The 15,483-nt window shown below is 41.5% G+C and overlaps 2 pseudogenes; both read right to left on the minus strand.

The window, feature by feature from the left end:
• Positions 1-9,786: 9,786 nt before the first annotated feature.
• Positions 9,787-11,090, minus strand: LOC147450104 (uncharacterized; annotated as a pseudogene).
• A 641-nt stretch (positions 11,091-11,731) lies between these two features.
• LOC147450105 (uncharacterized) lies at positions 11,732-14,763 on the minus strand (annotated as a pseudogene).
• Positions 14,764-15,483: the final 720 nt, after the last annotated feature.

A 15,483-nucleotide genomic window follows, 5' to 3' on the forward strand; every position in this document is an offset into this window, starting at 1 on the left:
TGCATTTGGCCTTTTGTGCCGTGGGCTGTATAGGCTCACTTTGTATGACAAGTGTGGACAAAATTTTGCAAATGCTGTTGCAGATTCAAGGGCTATTTCAGATGCAAAACTTTGGCATGCACGTTTTGGTCATCTGAATTTTGTCAGTTTGCTGCGTTTGCGGAAATCTGATATGGTTGCTTCTTTTCCGCCTCTTGAAGCACCTGTCAAACATGTTTGTGAAGGCTGTATTTTGGGTAAGATGCAGCGTTCTAAGTTTCCAAAGGATGGTTCAGTTCGGGCCACATGCAGGTTGCAGATTGTGCATAGTGATGTTTGTGGACCCATGCAAACTCCGTCCTTGGGCAATTACCTGTACTTCGTGACTTTCATTGATGACTACTTCAGGCATGCATGGGTATTTCCGCTTAAAGCGAAGTCCGAAGTTTTTATGTGCTTCAAATGTTTTTTGGCTATGGCTAAAAATGTCTCGAAATGTACTATGGGCACCCTCCGTTCCGATCGAGGGGGGAGTATATGTCTCATGAATTTAATGCATTTCTGGCTAGTCGTGGGATAAAACACCAATGTACAGTGCCTTATACACCTCAGCAAAATGGTGTTGCTGAGGACAAAAATAGGTCACTGACGGAAATGGCACTATGTATGGTCAAAAGTCAAGCTTTGCTGCATTCTTTTTGGCTTGAGGCCATCATGTGTGCCACTTATGTACTTAACAGGTGTCCTACGAAAGCTTTGCAGTCTATTACTCCATATGAAGCATGCCATGATAGAAAGCCCTATTGAGCACATGCGTGTTTTTGGCTGTTTGGCATATACTTTGGTGCCACAAGTGCAGCGCAGAAAATTGGATGATAAGGCTATCAAATGTATTTTTGTTGGTTATAGTGCTGAAAGCAAAGGTTACAGGTTGTATCATACTCAAACAAAACTTATTCTGGTTTCACGGGATGTAGTGTTTGTGGAAGATTCTGTTCAGCCCTTGTTGTCATGTACTAGAGACAATAATGTAAGCTCACAGGACATTTATGACACTTTGTTGCCTCTTTTCCGTGGTGAAAATACGAATGTAAGTTCCAATGAGGCAAATGTACAGCCTATGGGGGTTTTTGAAAATGTTACAGATCAGCCTATTACTGATGCAGATGTACATGATGTACGTGATGAGGAAAGGTCTGAAAATGAGCACGCTAGAGGTATGCCAAAATGGCTGGTGCACACTTTGCGTGACAGTAAATTGGATGCACCTTTGTCTAGTCGTACTCATTCAGGCTCTCACCATGCATCTTATGCATCAGATTGTTATGCTTTGGCTGTGTCTAGTTTACATGATGTTGAGGACCCTTTGTCTTTTGATGAAGCACAGAATTCAGAAAATTGGATGGCTGCCATGCAATCAGAATATGATGCACTTATAGAAAATGACACATGGACTTTATGTGATTTATCTCCTGGAAAAAAGGCCATTGGTACGAAGTGGGTTTACAAGTTGAAACGCAAGCTGGATGGTGAGATTGGCTTGCCTTGTTGCAAAGGGTTATGCAGAGCAAAAAGGCATAGATATGAAGAGACTTTTGCCCCCACTTGTCGTATGAATACTGTGCGTTTTCTATGTGCATTGGCAGCTCATTTTGGTTGGGATGTACATCAATCAGACATTGTTACTGCTTTCTTGAATGGTGACATATTTGAGGAAGTTTATGTAACGCAGCCTTGCGGTTTTGTCATAAAAGGACAAGAGGACAAATTGTGAAAATGTAAGAAGGCTTTGTATGGGTTGAAGAAATCTCCTCGTCCTTGGTATGAGATAACTGACACTCATTTGGTCAAACGAGGCTTTTGTAACAGTCCAATAGAAAGCACATTGTAAGTAAAGCGTGAGGGTGATGTACTTCTCATTGTGGTTCTTTATGCTGATGATTTGCTGATCACTGGACCAAATGAGAGACATATTGCTGAATTTAAGGCTGATTTGAATGCTACTTTCAAGATGAAAGATTTGGGGCTGTTGCATCATTACTTGGGTATACAGTTTAAGTAGTGTGATGGTGGTATTGCCTTGTGTCAGAAAAGTTACATAGAGATATTGCTATGTAAGTTTGGACTTGAGGATTGCAAAACTATTGCCACTCTCATGGAAACAGGTTTGAAATTGAGTCTACATGATGCTGGTGATCCTGCTGATGTCACTCTTTACCAAACTGCTCTTGGCTGCCTCATTTATCTATGCAACATGAGGCCCATATTCACTTTGCAGTCTCACATGTCAGTAGATTTATGCATAGCCCAGGGTCTAAGCATTGGCAGGTTGTCAAGAGTATTTTCCGCTACCTTAGTGGCACTTTACATCTTGGCTTGTTTTATCCCAAGGGGGGATCATTGCCGCTAGACTTACATGCTTTTTCGGACTCAGATTGGGCTGGTTGTTTTGACACGCGAGTGTCCACAAGTGGTTTTTGTTTCATGCTTGGCAGTTCATGTATATCATGGTTGAGCAAGATTTTTTTACTAACTTTCCATTCGGAGGTAAATTGCTAATTACTGTGCAAAATATGTCCCATGAAAATTGGGTAGAGAGCATAATAGGAATATAGACTTGAGTTCTTTGTCAAACTCACTAAAGCCCTGAGATGTCAACTGACTAAACAAAGAGTTGAACTCATTTAAGTGTCCAGAAATTGTGCTATCTTCTTTCATGCTCAGCTTCATAAGCTTTTTCATGAGAAAAACTTTGTTGGATACACTTTTGCAATCCCATGCTGAACATAAGCTATCCCATAGATCCTTGGCTATCATCTTTCCTATGATAGTGAAGAACACTGACTCGGCTAGATATAGACATATTGTAGCCATGGATTTCGCATACAAAAGCTCCCACTAAGCTTACATATAGCCCTCACCCTGTGCACGCTCTTTTAGCCGTTATGATAGAGCTTTGTAATGGAATTGGACTATTAACTTGAGACTAGTGGAAATTAATGAGAATACTTTTGAGAAATTACTTTGTGAGCATAGTGGATGAACATAATTGAAGATAACAACATATGCATATCAACTAGTTAACTTGGCATGAACAATACTTTTGCAAGAGAGAGAATTTATAGAACATGACAACAGTTGAGGACCGGATTTATGTGGAGCCGGTCCCCCCTCCAATAGGCAGTTGTATTATGATTTCTCTCATTAAGAGAGACTTGTTACAATACAATCTTTGTGTTTCTTGCGACCTAGGTGATGCAATGAAGATGGAAAGCTTCATGCATCACAAGCATAACATAAACTTTGAGGAAAGCTTTAACTATCCCAAGCCTCAGTCCCAAGACCTCAAACACCCTCGAAGGTGGAGAGAGCTAGCAAGGAATGAGGGTAGGAAAGAGGAAGAAGAAACATTTCATAGGAGAAAGAATTAGTTCCTCACTTATCATAACACTTCTTGCTAGCGTACATAATAGCATAGTAATGAAGATGGAGAAGATGGCAAGCTTAAGCATTGAAGCATGGCTCTTGGTTGGATTTGCACTCCATAGCCAAGAGTGTAGGCTCTCAACTTCTCAAGGAGCTTGGAGAAGGAGATGGAGCTCTTGCACTTTGCAAATCACACAATGAGAGTGTGTGTGAGTGTGTGTGGGTGAGTATACCCCCTAAGCAACCTCCTAGCTTGCTTTGGTCAACCCCCCCCTTGTAACTCATGCTTGAAGCTCATTGGAACCCTCCAGGCCTAGCCAATCACAAGCATGAGGCATTACAAGCAATAAGGGTAGCCTTGGGACAAGTGTCCCCCTTTCCCCTTTGAAGGAGAGGACTTGATAAATGCAAAGACAATAGATTAAATCTCCTAAAGTATCATTGGACCCCTTGGGTGGCCAACCAATAGGCTTCAGACACACCATGATGGCAACATGAGGAGGAATTTGACAAGTGTCCCCTTTGCTTTCTTTGTATTAGGCATGCCTTGTGTGAGTGTGTGCGTGTGTGTGTGTTCTCTCTCATCCCCCCTCATGTAGGGCTTGCCCCCTCCTTGTAGGGACTGAATTTTGACTTTTGTGAACATCAATCCACTCAATCTTGGCCTTGATTCCCACCACAAGCTTGGCCCTTAATCTCCTCAGGCTTGGCTCTCACATCAAGTATAGCCCTAGCATCTCATGCATGACAAGCACCTCAAGCATCTCAAGCACCTCAGTCATCAAGCACATCAAGCACCTTAGTCATCAAGCACGACAAGCAACTCAAGCTTGGGCCGGGTTCCCACCTCAAGCACAGCCCTAGCTTTACTAAGGTCAAAGGACTTTTACAGTCATTATTGGAGGTTTTCAACGAAGCTAACCGTAAGGTCTTATGGTCCATTGGTTAGCCTTGCTATTTGATAGACCATCTCTCATTTGGGCCCCTTTACCATTGGCCCCATTTTGAGATAGGTCTATAAGCGCATGTCTATATCCTAACCCTTGTTCCCGTATTCTCCCACATTAAGTGATCAGTTTAATATGAGAAAATAATTTGGGTTGGTTATATATTAGATTTTATGACATTACCTCTCTCTTGAAATCATAGTCGTCCTCGACTATGAGGTAGAAGAGATAAAGCTTTAGTCATTAGTCAATTTTACTTAGCAGGTAGAGGATCCCTTTTTATCCTACGACATCTTTCCAAGATGGATGAATAATCCATTTGGTGCTTGGGAGACATAGCCGCGCAAGCATGTCTGCTCTTTAGTCCATTTCATTCTCCCAAAATAAAGTGAAAAATTCTACTTGGTGTTTGGGAGACTTCATCATCACAAACATGATTCTAAGCATGCATACTATTTAAATTTGTGCACGATTTTTAAAAAAAAAGAACTAGTCTTATAAGACACAAACATGGGTCATTTAAAAGAAATTTGTACATTTTCTTTCTCTAATGTAGCATTGTAAGCATTGACAAGGTTCATACTATCCTTAAGCTGTATTCCTTGCATCCATTTAGCATCTTCAGAAGGATAAGGTTTGAACTTAATAAGATACCGTTGGATAATCTTACCATGTCGTAGTACCTTGTCTTCGTGCTGCCGAAGGATAGCTTTGGGTTGTAGGACCTCTTCTTGGTCTTCAACTTTGGGAGGGTCTTCAATAATTGATTCACTTGGTGGCTCTCCTTTATAGAGCTTAAGTAGGCTCACATGAAAGACATTGTGTATGAGCCAATGGTTGGGAAACTTGAGTTGGTAAGTCATCTCATTGATGGGCTTCAAAATTTGGAAAGGGTCACAGTATCTTTTTGCTAGCTTAGCATAATACTTTTGATGGCCCATAGGATTTTTGCCCGTGGTTTGCCTTACTCGAGCCTTAGGAAACTTAAGTAAGGCCCAATCATTTTCTTTGAACGTTAAGGCCCTTCTGTACTTGTTAGCAACAGCTTTTTGCCTTTGTTGAGAGATGGATATAGCCTCCTTAATCTTTTGAAAAGAATCTTGTAGGTCACGGATATACTCATCGACAGCAAAGATCTTCCCATGTGCTTTGAGTAGCAAGGGACTTTTAGGTCTTCCCTCAATGATCTCGAAAGGTGCTTTTCCCGTAGAAGCATGTACAGTATTATTGTAGGCATACTCTACAAGGGGTAAGTACTTTTCCCATTGTGAGCGTTGATCTACTTCGATAACATAAGTCTTGAATAGATCAAGTATCATAATATTGGCTATCTCACTTTGGCCATCCGTTTGTGGGTGATAGGTTGAAGAGAAATTCAATCTTGTTCCTAGATTTTTAAAGAGGATCTCTATCTGACACAATGGATGTGGGTAATCCATGGTGTTTGAAAATCTGAGATATGAAGAGAGTTGCCATTTGGTGTGCCTTAATAGTCTTTTTGACAGAAATAAAGTGTGCTTGCTTGCTAAACCTGTTGACTATTGTCCATATTCCCATATTCCCATGGATAGACTGGGACAATCCAAAGATGAAATCCATGGATATACTCTCCCATGGTGAATTTGGGATAGACAATGGCTAGAGTAATCCAGGTTGCTTCCCTCTATCATATTTGGTCTTTTGGCATACTACACATTTGGAAACATACTCTTGTATGTCCACTTTTGTGGTAGGACAATAGAAATACGTCTCTACTCCTCAAAGAGTAGGTTGAATACCTCTATGACCCACATAGAGAGGAGCATGGGATTCATACATAAATTTCTCACGAAGGGAATGGGTAACACATAGCCTATTGCCGTAGAGAAGATAACCATCCTGCAAGGTGAATGGCTCCTCTTTCTTCCCCAAAGCAAGGGCTGACATTATGTCTCTAAGATCAGGGCCAATAGCATACTTTACCAGTAGTGTGAGCAATATGGAAATTAAATTGCGAAAGAAAATTTGCCCACCTCATTTGTTTGTCGGAAAGCTTGGTTTGCGTCATGAAATACTTGAGACTTTGGTGGTCAATTCGTAGGATAAATGGAGTCCCCAATAGGTAGTGCTTCCATGTGTCTAGGACATGTAGAACAGCTAAAAGCTCTTTTTCATAAATTTCCAAGACTTGTTCATCCGTATTGAGCCTTCGGCTCTCATATGCTATGGCATGCCCTTCTTGAAGCAAAACTGCTCCAAGGCAATCACCACAAGCATCACGTTGGCTTTGAGAGATCTGGAAGCATGAGGACTGGTTGGGAGGTAAGTTTCTCCTTGAGCTTATCAAAAGCATTTTTCTCCTTAGCAATGTATACATACTTAACGTTCTTCTCAGTTAAGTCATGTAGTGGTCCTGCTATTTAAGATAATTTTGCTATGAGGCATCTATAGTATGCACACATACCAATAAAGCTTCTTAGCTCATGTAGATTCCTTGGATTAGGCCATGATTTTATTACCTCTAACTTTGATGGATATATACGGATACCATCTTGAGAGATAATATGACCTAGGTATTGAATCTCTTGAATGAAAAATTCTCTTTTCTTTTGGTTGAGAAAAAGCTTGTTTTCCCTCAATGCTTGAAAGATCACTTGGAGATGTTGCTTATGTTCCTCAAAAGACTTGGATTAGATGATGATATCAACGAATTTATAATAAGGTCTAAAAATTGAATGTAACTGGTGCATTAGTCAAACCAAAAGGCATGACTAGATATTAATAAAGACAAACGTTCTGCGAAACACGGTCTTTAGGATATCTTCATCCACTAACCTTATTTGATGATAGCCACTTTTAAGGTCAATCCTACTGAAGTAGATGGAGCCTTGTAGATTATCAAATAGATCTTCTACTCGAGGCACATGAAATTTGTTTTTGATAGTGATATGGTTTAGTGCTTGATAGTCCACACACATGTGATATGTACCATCTTTCTTTTTCACTAAAAGGACTGGAGAACAATAGGGAGAGGAGCTAGGCCTCACCATCCCTTTGTCTACCAATTCATGTACTTGCCTCATGATTTACTCTTGTTGAGCTTGAGAGACTCGATAAGGAGGCTTGTTAGGCAGTGAGCTTCCTAGAAGGAGCTCAATACGATGGTCATATGTTGATGGTCATAGCACAACGCACAACCCACCGACATAATGTCAATCCGATGGATCGGAACCGGCTAGTGCATGGAGGCATGGATTCACCTAATGTGACAGAATGAGGACTCTAGGAAGAGGGGTAAATCAAGAGAGGAGAAGAGGGAAAGCCGATGAAGCAAGATCTATGCACACACTCTCTCAATCTACATTCTAACTCTCTAATCATGCAGACAATGGTGTATCCCTATGCTCTAATCTCAAGCACACACACACTCTAATCACACATTAAGCATACACAAAGAAGCCTAATGAGAGAAATGTATGCAGTCCACGTACACACACACTCTAATCTAGCACACATGTGAAGCAAGAATGCTCAAACAAGAGGGAAAACTTGAGAGAGAAGAGAAGATTAACACTAATCATACACCATTAACATACATAAGCTTGAAAGACAAGAGAAAGTAGAGAGAACTTAGCTTCCATTAATCCCAATGACTACTACATATGATGTGGAAGATCCAAGCTCCATAGCCACTCCTCTTCTTCTTCTCCACACTCCCTCACACTCTCTTCTCTAAGAATGCCCTTTCACATCTTGTGAATTGACTTATATACAAGGGCTTTTAAAATGGGCGACCGGCCAAATAATGTATAACATGCTGCAAGTATCTAGGCTCATATTATCATCAATGTACAACTTGGATCCCACTACGGAGCCCGTAAATACAAAAAATATATGCATACACATATGTGTACACACCAATGGAAGCATAATGCATGTCGTTGACGCTCGCCCGTCAACACTCTCCCCTTCCGAAGCTTTGTCGTCCCTGACAAAGCCATGTCGTGGTAGATGCTTGAGAAAGAATGTGCCTGCAAAAAGAAAAAGGTGGACGAGGTAGCAAGCTCAAATATATGGTGATAAGGCATAAGGAAAAGGCAAAGCACATGTAGTAATGAGTAGATGCAAAGAATTATGAAATGTTACACTGCCATTCAGGAAAAATAAATTGCACTTGCTGAAATTAATTAATCAAGAGTTTTGGGCTTATGAATGAGTCTATCAATTATTTAGTTACGACTAAGGGTTAAAACATTAACTCTAGTACTAGCTAAGTTAGTAAATTTATCCCAATGCAAGATTCCCTAATTATGTATGTCATAGATTAGCTAACTAACTCTTACAACTCGAACTAAAAGCTTGAATTTTTTTAACTTGAAGCTCAATGGAAGTCTTTCTTATTTCATTTTTCTTGCTTTTCATTTGTTATTTTTCACATTTTGCAAAATCATTTGACGTGTGTGCTTATTTGTATACCCGGGGCTTTTTGCTTCTCAAAGAAAAACACTCACACTGGGAACCTCTAGGGCTCTAGTACCATAGGCAATACATGTGCGTGAAGTACCAAATCAAGCCAGGATTTCTCTTCCAGCTTAAGCTTTTACACTTGTGGCACTTTTGTTTTTCTTCCATTTCCTTTGTATTTTCACTAGTTTTCTTTGTTGTTTGGGTGAGAAAGCCTCTCTATGCTTAAAATAGTCCTAAGGTTTCAAACACTCAAATAATTTTACCAACTAGGACTAGTAGTCAAGTAAATGAGTTAACCTAAAGTCACGGCCTCCTAACCTCAAGGCTCATCAATAAAACTAAACTCTAAGTCGATTAACTAAAGAAAGGACAAGTTTATACATCTTTAATGGCAGATAACAAAACATAATTGAATGCACTTAATCAAACCAAGAAGAAGCCACAATCAACAAATATAAATGTACAAAACCATATAGCATAGGAAGGAGTACACCTGTGCATGGTCTTGATGAAGAGGTCGATGTCATGGAAGCTCCTCGTGTCTGGAGATACATCATGTCTACATGGTCGTCCAATCTCCATGGGCAAGCTAATGTCTGTCTACGTGCTGCATCAAAAGATCAACAAAAGCACTGTACCTCCAAGAGGTATGTCAGCAGCAAGATAAAATAACAAAAGTAACAGAATAATAAAATAAAACATCTAAGCTAGGGTCTAAAACCTGGATATCCAGAGGGAAAAAACCCAAAAGGAAAAAAAGTGCCTCTGGTATATGCACATAAATCTAGTGCACATATCAATGTGTACAAATCTCAAATCTCGTGTGACTAGGAGTCAAGAGAGAGCTCTCACCATGAAGCATGATCTGCAATCTCTTAACTCAATCTCTAATAGTCAAGGGTTGGCTAACACCTAGCTCCATATGTAAAGTCTGCTCAACATCACAAGGAATGGGCGTAGGGGGGTCATCAGCCTCTACTCGAATAGTCTATGGAAGGCTCTTCAGTAGCCAAATCTGCAATGCTCGCGCTCTCATAGGGATGTCAGTCTGAGCTCTCCTAGCGTGTCTATGTGTGCATCTAGCTCTAGGACATACTATCTGCTGTGAAGGTACCGACCTCTCTAGGGGTAGTCTCATCTCTCGACATCTGGCTCGTGGAGGTCTCGCTCTAGGGTATGATCTTGTATGCGCTGGGTGTGCTACCGCTCGTGGCCTAGGTACCCAAACATGTCTTTGTCCCTCAAAGTAATCATGTGCCTCAAGTGACCGTCTAGATGTGAGCCAACCATGTGAAAGTCCATCGTCGGTCATATGGCTCTTTAGAAATATGATCGTGTCATCACAAGGTAAAAATTTAGCATGTATCTCGTCACGGGGAAAAAATACCTGTTGGGTTGTCCTGGAAGCTCTACGTGGAGAGCTATGTGCCTGATCTATCGTGTGTCGCTCCTTAGTGGCACTACTCATCGTCGCAGAGCCTCTGCCTAGAAAAGGCTCTACACATGGATGAGATGCCTGTGTACGTGGTCTCCAAACAAGTCTAGCACGCGCTATCGTATCCCTACATAGGGTGTCAGTAGAGGTCACTCTAGTTCGTGTACGCCCATGTATCTGTGGTGTAACCTCTATCTCTGTGGTATCAGTAATGTGGTCTCTAGGAACCAGATCTAGAAAAGTACGGCTCGTGGCTGGTCTCTGCTCAATCGGGTGATCTGATCGTGAATCGGCACTCGTAGATGGCACTAGGGCAACATCTATATGTGGTGGCTGCTCTCTCTGTGACTCACTGGCTATGACACCGCTATGCAAGCTAAAAGAGTGGGATAGCGATGTTGTCGGCTCTGCATCCTCTCTCATAGGGGGATCTACTCTCGTAGATGGCTCTAGCTCGACAGCTATCTCTAAGGGCCTATGTGAGGTCAACAGATCTAAACAAGGATGCTCAAGGGCAGCTAGAATCTGTGGAGTGGTCTCAACTATAACAAAGCCACCGGAGTCACTCACTCTATGACTCTGTGAGATCTCTCACTGTGTGGTGGAAGTCTCGTGGATAAGTGTGGTAGGTGGTGTAGGCTCCCTAACAATACTCTGACTGGGGTCTGGTCTCAGGGGCTCTACCTGTGGGGCAGGCTAGGTGCTGGAGCTATCTCTCGTGGCAAACTATCATCCTCATTTGGCATCTCCCAAGGTGGTAGAATACGACGTGAAAAAAGAAGCCTAGGAGGTGATCTCTCTAGTGGTGTCTCTCGAGGACTCGGAGCTCTCGATAGCTGTGGAGATAGCGTGGTCATTGTGGGTAAACATAAATCATCATGTCTAAGTCAAGGGGAGTAGGGTAGACGTATAGTCAAAACATATACTGCATGATCGACATCCCTATAAACTCGCTCACGTGGATCTCCTATCAAATATTCAAGAAGGCTAGTTGAAGGATCCCTGGATCCACCACTCGTCAGGTGTCTGTACCTACGACCAAGCTCATCTAGATAGGTCACGGTCTGCTCAACTCTCTGAAGCTCCACTAGCCTAGGATGTGTCTGTGTGTCTAGGCTGTCATCTGGGTGTGCTCGCTCAATGTCATCAAAATCAAGGGTCTCAATCAAGAGATACTACTCTCCGAGGTCATTAATAAAAACTGCTCTATCGACCTGTGGGTAGGCTCTCACAATCTGCCTAGGTGTAGACATCATGCATTGCGGGGTGGCTAGTCTCACAAAGGGGTGATCATAAGTGTCAACATAATATGCAACCCCTTGTGGAGATCGGCCTACCATATGCAAGATCTGACCGTCTATATCTCTCATCCTATCCCTAGTCTCTCTGGTCTCAGACAGTGTCTGAAGGGTGGGGGTCAATGGTCTAGGGGCCCTACCTCTGGTGCTCTCAACTGGGGTGATGTGGTCGTCATAGACTCTCTCGTATGCTCTCTAATCTATGTCATCAAAGGCTGACATCGGTCTCTAGATGGTGCAAGGTGTCGAGATTGAGACTCTCTAGAGTATGTGTCTCGAAGGCTCTCGGTCTCTATCTGTGGCTCACTCTGAGTGGTACGCAAAGTGCTAGCAATCGCCATGTACATTGCTCTAGACTCGTGATAGCTCGAAACGCTTAGTGGCAAATCAAGTCTAGGTGAGGAGAATCCTGGCGGTGGTTTCCTGAGTGATGTGGGTGGTGGCACTGTGTCTAAAGGAGGTGAGGCACTCCTACTCGAAGTAGGGCGCTGGGTCGATCGAGGATCGTACGGAAATCCACAAGTCAAAAAGTAAAGCTCAGTGCCTGTGGTTCTCTTGTAGCATCTGTCTTTAGGCTCGCCAACTAGTGTCACAACATCTGTGGATAGGCGTCTACTAGAAGTGCGACACTCTAATCGATATATGCACTAAGCGCTATCTATATAGATCACTCGAGGACCTACCCACTGTAATGTAACCTGCACGGGATGGTTGAAGGCCTCAAGGAAATCATCTACGTGTACTAGCTCTATCTCCTCTAGCCTAATCAAATGGTTGACCACATACGTGGCGCGATAGTCATCTCTAAACGTGCCATCCCGCGTGTCATTGGGAAGGACTTGCACCACCTGGAGGGTCTGTGTGGGGCCAAAGGAGGCGCGGCACTGGACAAAGAAATGTCCGTATGTGTTCGTGTAAAAGGGCCGGCCTCTGTGCTCGCCTACAAGTGTGAGCAATGTGTACTCAGAGCACGAAGTGGTCATGGCCATCATATGTGCGCTCTTGGCATGTGATAGGTCTCTAAACCTCGTCAACTTGTCGAATATAGACTAAAATCAAAATCTGCACTATATCGAGGTTTATGCGTACAATCGGACTCAAATCTGGCAAAACCTAACTCTCGGATGTATCTGCTCTAAATGTGTCTAATCGTGTGTACATGCGCGTGAGCGTCGAGTATGTGGGGCGTGTGGAATATATGTGAGAAGCAAAGAAAGAAAGATTTTATTTTTTTAAAAAGTTTTTTTTTTTGGGACGTGTATGTGTGTGTAAATTCGAGTGAGAGAAAGAGACAAAAAGAGAAAATCAAGGGAGTGTTTAATGGAGATCTTTTGTGTGGGTGAGTGAAAGAGGACAAATAGACAAAAGGAGAAAATCAAGGAGTGATTGAGGGAAAGAGACAAAAAGGGAAAGTCAAGGAGTGATTTAGGGAAAGAGACAAAGAGAGAAAGTCAAGGAATATTTAAGTGGAGGATCTTTTGTGTGTGTGTGTGTGTGTATGGTGTGTGTGTGAGTGAAAGAAACAAAGAGAAAATCAAGGAGTATTTAAAGGGGGGCGGTTTTTGTGTGTACGTTTTTTTTGGGTTTTTTTTTGTTCTTTTTTTTGGACGTGTGTGTGTGTGTGTATATCCGAGAGAGAGAAAGTAAGAAAAATGAAGAGGGGTGTATGTTTGTGTATGTGTGTGTGTGTGTTTAACACATCAATTACCAATCAAACCAAGACCCGTTTTAACCTCTTTTTTGGTCCATTTTGCTAATTAATTGGTGGTTCAATTATAAAATTTCTACGCGTACACTTGTTTACTACTAATCTAACATCACAATACAATCATAAACACTCCAATTTGCCACTTGCAATTAGTTTAATTATGTGTGTATACACAAGCACAATTAAGCCTAAAATGCACCAATTAATCACACACAATTCGACCAAAATTTGGACAGCAGTTCGGTGCAAAATTGGCAATCGAAAACCCTAAACCATATCAACATAATGAACATAATCAATCAATGGTTTTACATCAAACACATTGGCATCAAAATTGTCAAAAAACAAGTACCAATTTGTACACATTTGCCCTCACGTTGGCATACACTAGTGCACATAGATTTGCATCGATTAATTACACCTAACCAATTCTCAAACCTGCACTTTAATTTCAGATTTTAAAGTGGGTTAATGCACGCACATTACAACAAGAATCGCGTCCATTTCTCCACTCCAATTGACGATTACACACGTGTGTGTGTGTGTGTGTGTGTGTGTGTGTGTAGGCAACCGCTTCACCGCATCTCCATCTACAAGCACCAATCACAAAGCATCATGTGTAACATCATTTTTCTTCAAATCAAACATATAATCATGAAGGAAAAACATCCAATTAGAGATTCATTCATGTGTAGCAACAAAAACACACAAGATTAGTGAGTAATTAGATATCAAAATTAGCATAAATCACACATAATTACACACTTTCTAATCACTCAAATCATGCAAAATTGATGAAATTTCAACCCGTCAGAGTGATGCACAAGTCTCTAATTAGGCACATAAACATGTAAAACACTCCAATTGTTAGCGGATTAGTAGTAAATTAATGATCAATTAGTGAAAATGAAGAGAAAACATGAAAATTACACACAACTTTTTAAACAAAATTTCATCACAAATCAACCATTCACCATCACCAATACCTAATCCTAATGAAAATTAGAAACTCAAACCATCACACGGGTGATCCTCTAGCTTAGGTGCTCGATCCCCAGCAACGGCGCCAATGTTGGTGGTCATAGCACAACGTGACAGAATGAGGACTCTAGGAAGAGGGGTAAAGCAAGAGAGGAGAAGAGGGAAAGCCGATGAAGCAAGATCTATGCACACACATTCTCAATCTACACTCTTAACTCTCTAATCATGCAAACAATGGTGTATCCCTATGCTCTAATCTCAAGCACACACACTCTAATCACACAATAAGCATACACAAAGAAGCCTCATGAGAGAAATGTATGCAGCCCATGTACACACACACACTCTAATCTAGCACACATGTGAAGCAAGAATGCTCAAACAAGAGGGAAAAATTGAGAGAGAAGAGAAGATTAACACTAATCATACACCATTAACACACATAAGCTTGAAAGACAAGAGAAAGTAGAGAGAAGTTAGCTTCCATTAATCCCAATGACTACTACATATGATGTGGAAGATCCAAGCTCCATAGCCACTCCTCTTCTTCTTCTCCACACTCCCTCACACTCTCTTCTCTAAGAATGTCCTTTCACATCTTGTGAATTGACTTATATACAAGGGCTTTTAAAAATGGGCAGCCGGCCAAAAAATGTATAACATGTTGCAGGTATCTAGGCTCATATTATCATCAATGTACAACTTGGAACCCACTATGGAGCCCGTAAATACAAAAAATATATGCATACACATATGTGTACACACCAATGGAAGCATAATGCATGTCGTTGACGCTCGCCTGTCAACATCATTATCCACTCGTTTTGGAGGTAAGTCTATAGGAATATCATCGATGAACACATCTTGGAATCCTTTTTAGAAAATTAACAAGTCTAACTCGTCTTGATTCCTACCATTTACATTTGATGAAACATTAGGATCTTTTAGGGCCTCTACTACAAAAATCATGTACACAAAAACTGAGCTCGTCATTGACTTATCAAAAACAGGAGGATTTACAAGTGGAATAGTGTGACCACGCTCACTAGCATCTATATACATGTTCTTTCCCCTGTAGGTGAAGTAGATTCTATTGCCATATACATGTGGTAGTGATGTGTTTGAACACACTAGGACCGCCAGGGCATTTTTTCCCTCTTTAGGAGGTTTTTTCCCCGGTGCATTGTATATACACCCATCACTCTAGGGCTATCAATCTTTTTATTGCATACTAAGTAACACACTCTCCATTGTGTGCCTTGA

Source organism: Adiantum capillus-veneris, chromosome 9 (genome assembly GCF_014529385.1).
Source record: "Adiantum capillus-veneris isolate H3 chromosome 9, ASM1452938v2, whole genome shotgun sequence".
NCBI classification, from domain to species: Eukaryota; Viridiplantae; Streptophyta; class Polypodiopsida; order Polypodiales; family Pteridaceae; genus Adiantum; species Adiantum capillus-veneris.